This window comes from Amblyomma maculatum, chromosome 10 (assembly GCF_055883805.1).
Source record: "Amblyomma maculatum isolate TAMU_Amacu chromosome 10, ASM5588380v1, whole genome shotgun sequence".
Lineage (NCBI taxonomy): Eukaryota > Metazoa > Arthropoda > Arachnida > Ixodida > Ixodidae > Amblyomma > Amblyomma maculatum.
Window position 1 is genome coordinate 54,140,971 of NC_139353.1, and position 9,051 is coordinate 54,150,021.

The window sequence follows — 9,051 nt, forward strand, 5'->3', positions numbered from 1 at the left end:
AGCACCAAGAGATTTTAAACCTCACTGCTAGTATAGGGCGGGGACTAAGAAAAGAAGCCTTGCCGTTAAAAAGGACGTTTAACAAGTTGCTGGTGTAGTGTGAGAACTCTCACTCGCCGTTTCGTGACATAGATTAGAAGTGGGCGTGCGTGAAACAGACAGCTTCCATACCCTTTATCGACACTGCCGCTGGCACTCCTATTGTTTCTAAGCTTGAGTCGTTTCAATATCCGCGAATGCTTACGGCCCACGTTTCCTGAGAGTAGCCGAAGGTCTCGCTCAACTCTGATAAACTGGAGGGACGCTCATATCTTATCGAAGAAGGACGATAAGCTCTCGAGCAAGTTTCAGTGCAAGCAGAAGGGGGGGGGGGGGGCTGGCCGCCAGATGCAGATATAGCCTTACGGGAAAAGAATAGCTATATTTGCTCGCAGGATTCACGCGTCGCTTATCGAAGACCGGACAGAACCTGACACTCCAGGACTTTCCGTAAATGTTCTGCATTCAAGTATCGAAAACATATAGAGTTGGGCCTCGTAAATACGACCCCCGTTAATACGACGACTCGATATATGGAGAATTCTTCCAGGGAACAAACGTTTGCAATATATTTAGGCCATTGTTAACATCGAAACTCGCTGTACGGATAGTGGACAAGAGGGAAATGCGCGGGGCCATTGTGTATGTGTCGTGCTAGTATGGACAGAAATGAGAGACTGCCTCGATCAGATATTTCATTTTTGGAGCTTTGAGTGGCATGTTGAGAAACACAATTAAATGTGTAAATGGCTAAATGATAATCCTTTTCTTTCGTGGTTTTTTGCTTTGCAGCGCGAAGTTGCTTGATCAGCCGATGCCCCTTAACGTTTTCCTTATCGTGCAAATGAATGACTATGATGAAAACTGCCTCTGCAGCCCGTGAAAAATTATAAAGCCGATATCAGTTGCTTTCACTCGACTACATGTAGTGCTAATGTCATATGAATAGCCGTAGAAGTTAATCTATTTATTTATGATACGCCATTAATTTAAGATAAACTATTAGAGGCGTCAAGTTGCACCCATTATTTCAATCATAACGTTTTAAAGAGGTAATGAGCTTGTAGGTACAAAACCATCTAATTTCAATTACATTGACCACCTCTATGCAAGAAGAGCTGACCTTAATCATAGCGTGCTTCTTTATATTATTTTTGTATCCACGATTCTTTACTATGGGCGGCTCACTTTAAGGCCACTACACAGTTGCCTGTTTTCACCACGCATCACTTTATGGGCAATTTTGTTAGGGAACTGAAATGTCCATGTTATCCACGCACGACTGTAGGTCTGGGCAGGCAGAGATTGGCAAAAAGGTCGGGAGGGGCGGAGGGTTGGATGGAAACCTAACAAGGCTTGAGGGGTAGCCCCGTTCTTCTAGCCAACGTTTCGACAAATGGACTTGAATTCATTTGGAACGCGCGGGCATCATTGACAGTGTTTATATAGGCAACTAACGAGCAAATTGGCTACAAAGTAGCCGAAATAACAAGCGCATACCGATTGGTGGGATCCAACCCTACGAACCCCGAGTGTAGCTTCCGCTGCCCTTATCTTCTGGGCTACGGCGACAGCTGTTGAATCTTCAATTTGTGTTTATAGTATGCTCCATGCAACCTACTTTTGAGAATGTTACATCCGTCTAAAATCAGCCGTGAGGCCTAGTGTGATTATGGCTTTATTCAGATATGCCCCGAGATCTTTTTAATTATTGTAAACGTGAACACGCAAAAGAATTGAAAACTTGTCACATCGAACCAAAACAGTCATACATCGTTGTCAGTGCAAAGACTTCGAGGCATGTCTGAATAGGACCGCTATCATTGACAGAAACTAAGGCCAGGCCACACGACTGATTACCGCGGAACATTGTGTATAACACGTGACCATGACCACATGACTATCATGACACGTGACTCTACTCACAAGAACTCGTACTCCGCACTCTATGACGCCCGGCAGTGCCTTTAGACGTTAAAGGGCATACAGACATGACGAGAAAAGGTGGCTGGAATCTCACTTAAGCGCCCTCTTCCGCCGCCAACCGCTGAAATCGAGGTTTCCTTAGGTCCTTGAGTAGGCCGGTAAAGGCTGCGTGGTCTCATGTCAAACCGCAGACGTCTTATGCAAGCTCAACTGCGTTGTCCACTTGCATGTAGCTGTGTGGTGGTATACTGCTCGTCGGCAGGGGCGCAGTATGTTGACCTTGGTCCCGCAGGGAAGATTAGGTCAAGACACCCCCCCTGGAATGCCATCTGTCCAATCGGGGACACTGTCTTCACGTTCATCAAAGATTTCACGATTGTCGCCACTCCGTCCACGCCACGGATTGTAGACAGCTTTGCCGTAAAAACACGGGAAAATAATTAATTCAACCGGTTTCCGTGTAGTCAGGTGTGTACACTTTACTCGGCCGGGCGCGTTTATATCCGTATCGACTAGCTTTTGCACTGCTGGTCATTTGTTTTCGGCAAACGAAAGTCTGCATGGTTCTTTGATTAGTGGGGACATGGTTTATTGTCTAGCAGCATTTACGAGCTGCATCCAAGTGGATGCATTTAGCACAGAACCGGGTTAATTGGAGAAATATGGGAGAGGCCTTCGCCCTGCAGTGGGTATAGTCAGGCTGATGATGATGATGATTTACGAGAGCCTGCATGGTTCTTTAGTTGACTGAAATCTAATTAGTCCTGCTTCTACAAACGATTGTCTTCGTAATTACCTTGTTGACACCGGACAGTATGACGATCGGCATGAACTATCACTTGTCCTTGACGTCGCATTTTTAATGATTATTTAGCGTTTTACCAGGATTCTAGTATGCTTGAGGTCGTATAGCGCATTGCACATTTAGGATAGCCAGTTTCCATATCATGATTTCCGCGTTTTTATATTGTTTTAATGTCACGAGATGTTGACCGCTGCCTTTATAATTTCACTGCCTTTGATTTGGCCTTAACTTTTTTCCCTACCACGGAATGTCCGATTGCTGAGAACTACCGCGTCTCTCACTATCGCTACATGATTACTTCTGCTACTGTATAGACCAGTGTAGAATACCTTGGCTGCTTTAAATATCTTATCAAAGTCGTAATAACAATGCCTTCTATGATTTTAGTGTATGCATTTCCAAATACATTAGCGCGTACACTTTCCCTTTGACGGATTTAGGCTTCTTCCTTTCTTTGGACTATGCTCGATTTTCTCAATAGTACGTTTCTTTATATCGGCTATCTTACGCTTATGATTAACTTTAACAGCTTTGGAACTTTGATTCGGTCTGTTGACTTAAAAGATTAAAATTTTCAGTGATACTTTGTCAGGTCTTTCCTCTCCCGAGAAACATATTACCAGTACTATAGCCTTTGTATGGACATACTTCTCTGGTGCAGGGTAGGAACAACGTAGAGTTCAACGAAGAACGAGGCGAATTTGCATACAAATGTAAGATGGGTGACGAAATTTTGTCTCGGTAGCAAGTCCTGATATATAGACAGATATATCTCGAAACAAAGAAGGGGTCTGATATACGCACAGCTGCCAACTAATACCTCTGTCACACGAGCAAATTTAATGTCATTCGTATCGAATGACATTAGCATCTAATGTCATCATTCACTGCTACATGAGAAAATTTAATGTCATTAAGTTCGAATGACATTCTTCATCGAATGAGTTTGGGGAACTCATTCGCATTCGATCGCGAACCGAATATGTACTCTTGACGCCAGATACTCAGCAGAAACAAGTAATGCAACAACATATTCTGCGCACAGTGAAATTAAAAAAATATATTTCTAGAGTTTTGTTTTAAAACCTGTTAATTTAGGTGTAAAATTATTCGTACTGCAGGCTCTCGCGGAACGGCATTACTCTTGGTCACAGCAGTGTTCCAGTCATGGCAGCGACTCGCGATAATTTTGGGCTCTTTGTTCCTTGGCGGCCGCATCTCTCCGTATTTATCTCGGAACTATTTAAAGTTGTGACTTAGCTTCTCACAGTTTGGACGTCAATTGCATGCTCTACGTGTCTCTGTGCGTCTCCGCACTGCGTATCCGCGCTCCGCTGTATTCAGCCACATTGTTTGTTTACATTTATTGAATTTGTGGGTGACTCGATACTTGGCTTGGATTTTTATGGTTAAAGGGCTACAGCACAGCCAAAAGTAATGTTTTTCGCTTGAATTATCGTACAGAAATGTTTTGATCAGCTTTAAAATGTTACACAGTGATTTCAAAAGCCTTTTATGCGCACTGATGTTCCTTAAGTGCAGTATTTTTTTATAGCTGATCGTAATTGTCACCATTTGCGAATGACATTATATTTTACCGTGTAGCACCGAAAGAAACTGAATGACATTCGATGCATCGAATGACATTCGATTTGAATGATATTAAATCTGCTCGTGTGTCAGAGGTATGATCAGACAATCGTGTTCATCGATAAGATTCTGCTCGTTTCTCTAGTTTGAGTGATCAGCCGATATTGCTTTCGTTCTCACCCGTGCTGTCGGTTTGCTAGTACCCGTAGTCGGCAGGGCAGCCGACAACCCTCATTCACGGCGAATGCCCTGATTGCGTGGAGTGCGTACGGTGCAAGCGTCCTCTGCAACTCGGTGCGAGGCTGCTGGCTGGGTATTTACAAGGCGAGACGCACCGGAATCTGCAACTTAGACGGTACACTGGAGTCAACGGTAAAGTGAATATTACAGGTTTTTTTATCTCGCTACTTTTAATTTGTATATGCTACCTTAAGTCAAAATATCACTGTTTTAATGATAACTCAGCAGAGATACCTCTCTGAAATGTTCTGGGATAGGCACATCACCTATTTATCGTTATAAGCATTTGGTCACTACGTTTGTGTATACACGAGATGTTTTCTCTACAAAGTCTAAAATTTTGGGACAAAGGTAAGTGGCTATAGATTTATTTTAACCCTGCGACTAAACTGGAGGCAACGACGTACATCAGGTAAAAGGCAAACGGCTTAAATAAATGCGTTAACTAACTTTTTTCGGTTTTTATTTTAGAGGGCAGGTGTTGCATTATTTCAAGAATTGCAGCTGGTCTTCCAGATGGTATATCCGCGACAGAAAATTTTCTTGAAAGTAATTCTACCGCGCTTACAAGGCTAACAGATTTCACCGCTCATAGGCGACTCCACAGTCATGTGAAACACACACACACACACACACACACACACACACACACACACACACACACACACACACACACACACACACACACACACACACACACACACACACACACACACACACACACACACACACACACACACACACACACACACACACACACACACACACACGCACACGCACACGCACACGCACACGCACACGCGCACGCGCACGCGCACGCGCACGCGCACGCGCACGCGCACACGCACGCACACACACACACACACACACACACACACACACACACACACACACACACACACACACACACACACACACACACACACACACACACACACACACACACACACACACACACACACACACACACACACACACACACACACACACACACACACACACACACACACACACACACACACACACACACACACACACACACACACACACAAAAAAAATCCGGTAGTGCTGTGTCACCTATGCGATTCAGGGGTAGTGTCGAGACGAGCCACATTCCGTCCTTGCAAGTCCACGGTTTCTGCATTGCGTCAGGCATTCACGCGAAGCCCGAGGAGAAAGAATGTGACGATGTTCCAGAATGAAGAGACGCCTAATTGACAGGCTTTTTTTTTTTTTTTAATGCTTGGAGGATGCTGGCCTCCTGAGGTTATGGTATTAGCTATATTGTCTTAACACTATATGCTTCAGTGCCGGAGGAACTGCCCCATGTTCAGTGTAAAATTAAAACACCCATGCAGCCATTTTTATATTTTCGCCGAGTATACAGGAATAAGAATTTTAACGGTTTTATAAAGGTGCTTTCGCAAAGGAGCTACGATTTCCATACCGGCTTCGATTTTCGGAGTTGTTTTTTCATAGCCTGGCTTTCAGAATGTTCGCCGGCCCCGCACTCAATGCGGCTGAGTCTGAACAATGAGCATGTGTAGGCTTTGAGATGCGGCTCCTGCCGGAGGCATGCTAGCCTTTCTTGCAGCGCGGTACAAATGATCCCGTACTCAAAATACTTAAACAATTAATTTATTCTCACCAACCACAAGAACTGAAAAAGGTAAGAAGATTTAAATTTACGTTTGCCAAGAGGCGCGTCCTTTGTAAACTTGTCATTTCGGTGATGCCTCGATGCTTTTATGCGAAATGCGCCCGTTTGTATTATTATTTGTCTGGTATTTTCAGACAGAAAAAGAAAAAAAAAAACATTACCGCAGCCACATCGCTTCAGTCATCCAAAACATGAAATGTACTTTTCCTGCGCGTGTAACTTGGCGCACATAGAGTACCATTCCGACTGCGTGCGGCGGCCTCTTTGTAGAGGTTTAGCGCAGCTCCTTTTAACAAGCATAACTTTACTCGAAAATGAGCACCTTACCGCAGCACCACTGCTGATGCTTTATGTTTTTAAACATTGTTGGGTTTGTATGGTATTACACGCAACCGTTGGGAATACTATTCCAAATATTCTATTCGTATTCAATTCGGTGCTCTTACTATTCGATTCGTATTCGATTCGGTATAAGACTACGCTATATTAGTACTTGATTCGGATCAGAAAACCTGCTATTTGCATGCCCTTAATTTCTGAAATACGTCCTGGCGGTTTCGTGGCGTAAGTCCACGAGAGAAACGCGCGTTATGCGCTGCATTGTTATGTGAGGCTACTGTTGACAATCTCTGCATATACGGACACGTACTCTCCCGCAAACCACTTATTGGTGATTGAGTTATAAGAAGTACAAAAACAACGATATATAGACAGCTGCCGTCTTTCTTCTTGGACCTATTCACATGGCATCTCCATTATTACAGGCGACACGACTACAGGCCGCCAATAGCCCTGCACGTGAGGGTGGCTTGGGCATTGGACTCAGTTTGAGCCGTGGGTGACAGATGTACAGTAAGAAAGGGGAAACCCCTTACGAAAGGAAATTTTATGCTTTCATATAATTTGTGGCTAACCGGAGGGCCTTCTATCGAATGTTACTTACATCTCTGAAGCGTTGCGGCCGTGCAGAATGAGTATTTCGTTTGTTCATTCAAACCTGTGGCTGATCGCCAGAGATGAGCGCCCCAACTTATTTATGTTGAACATTCTTTAAAGCAGATGACAAAGCAACCAACATACGACAGCCCAGAAAGATGCTCTGTATCTAACATTCTTTGTACAATACCTAGGTTGCGCCCGAGAGAGAGAGAGAGAGAGAGAGAGAGAGAGCAGTTCAGTAAAAGGAAAAACGGAGATGTCGGCCAATGCTTAACTGAAACCTTCGGTCAATGAGCGATGTCCTGTAGAGTAGCTTTTTTTTAGAGATAATATATTTATGGCTACAGTTTGCCGAATTCGCCTTTGCGACTTCACTTGTGCAACTTGCGGTTCATTGTTGTAAATTATTGCACGTACATTTTTCCATATGCTGCATCACCGCCGAAGCACGCCAGGCATTACTTTAGCATGTGTTGTAGAATAGGACCACCATATATCTTCTGTTAGAGTCCGGAACCATTCGATATTCAGAGAGTAACAAGCAATATCGGTATCCGATTGTGATGATCCGGAAAGAGGTGCTTCTACAAGCCGCTGAAGCACATATATCAGCCTGTTATGCCGCGTTTTCTTTCAGTCTGACTAAGGTACCAATTCTTGTAAGTTGTAACATCTGAGCCAAACTCGTTGGTGGTGGTAGAAAGAAGGAAAGATGCCTCGAGTGGCTGTACACCCCGTTGCTTTTTCTCGTGACAGTTATCTATGACAAACGCTGTTTTGTGATGAAACAAGTCCATGGCGTGACGGGCTACAGCTCATTGTCAAGCGCGCTCACCTGTTGTAACAATAGCTCCTATCATATGTCCAGAGGTAAGAGTGCTGCCACGATAGCGTTGCCTGATGGCACGAAATGCAAGCTCCGGTTTCAGAGTACGCGCTGCTGCCCTTGTTCGGTTTCACTAGCAGAAAAAAAAGTAGCCCCTGCCGGTTTGGAAACATCGAGTGCATCGGGTTATGGCGTATTTGTGTCGGCACATCCGTGAGGGAAGCGCGGCACATAAGTCGCAGCCTCGACATCACGGAGTCAGTTCTCACATACCAGGTTATCGGCTGTGTAGCCGAGTTGTGTCATCGACAACTGTAGCCCATGCCGTGCAGCGCTTAGTGTGCAGACGTAATCGAACAACGACTGAGCGTGGCACGAGTCTAAGACCTGAAGCGAACGTAAGCGTGCTCTCAACGATTAGCCTTCCTAGCTTTTGCGAAGTGGTTTGGCGGATCAGTTATAGTGTCCTTAGTTTTTATTTCAAGGTAAAGGCAGTGCATGTTCTCATAAGAAGCATTTTGCGAATATTTTAGCGTATGATCCACTATTTACCGGCATATGAGTAAGCTGTTGTCGTTTTAAAGTCAGTCAGAAATTGGGAAGTGAAACTGTGCAGTCCCGTCTATTCTTAATAGTTTGCTATAGTTTCTTTCAGGTGATGCATGTTCCTGCACTTGTTATAGGCATATATGTAGACTCATTTTTTTAACCGTTTGTACTATTTTCTCTGCAGATGCGCGGACTGACAAAACTACACATTTTTCATGTGAGGAGTGATAGCTCAAGGAGCGTGGTGATATGTGTTTCAATTTATAAGTTATTCTATTAGTATAAGTTAATAGAGGATATTTTGTTTTGCTGCAGTAAAAAAAAGAAAAAAAAAAGAAACAAGAGTCTTCGTCATCGGTATTGATGACGGCAGCAGCAGCAGTAGAAAACGTTTATTCGAAGTAGTTAGGTTAGTGAGTTAGAGGCGAGGTTGAGATTCCGTTGGCTGAAACCGTTGCACTAGCTTTCTCAACCAAG